The sequence below is a fragment of the Brassica oleracea genome, chromosome C4, assembly GCF_000695525.1.
Source record: "Brassica oleracea var. oleracea cultivar TO1000 chromosome C4, BOL, whole genome shotgun sequence".
Taxonomy (NCBI): Eukaryota; Viridiplantae; Streptophyta; class Magnoliopsida; order Brassicales; family Brassicaceae; genus Brassica; species Brassica oleracea.
Genome location: NC_027751.1, coordinates 21,376,595 through 21,377,252, shown reverse-complemented (window position 1 = coordinate 21,377,252; position 658 = coordinate 21,376,595).

Here is a 658-nt window from a genome sequence, read left to right as displayed (position 1 = left end):
GCAACCAGATCTGCGCGATAAATTGGACAGGAAGGATAAGCAGTCTCTCACTCCCTCGACAACAGAAAAAGACCTGCGCATTCTATTGAAGCGAAGGAGCGCCACGAACGAAAACACAGGAACCGCCGACCTCCGTACGACCAACTCAAAATGCAACGCCCGGAGAGTCGGTCAAATTGGCGACCTTCGTAACCAGCTCAATTCGAAGGCCGACGACCTGCGAATCCAACTCAACCGTTCGAAAGGGTCCGATCTGCGACGATGTCTCGAATCAAAAAAGAAACAGCCTGCAGAAACTCCTAAATTCGAGAACACAACTGACAATTTGAGGAAGAAACTCGAATCAATGCGAGCAACCCGAGCCCCGCACATTAGCATCATAATGGGTGGATCACCACCTTGCGGTGACTCGGTTCGAGCCGTCAAAGATTACAAACGTCAAGCAACCACCTCTAAGAAGTGGCCTTCTCCAGTCGAAAATGATCACCGAATCACTTTTTCGGCACTAGACACCAAGGGCGTCCACATGCCACATAACGATCCTCTCCTCGTCGACCTTGACATCGGCGAATGTCTAGTCGCAAAAGTCCTTATTGATACCGGCAGCTCAGTCGATCTCATCTTTCACGACACACTCGACAAAATGGGAGTTGATTTA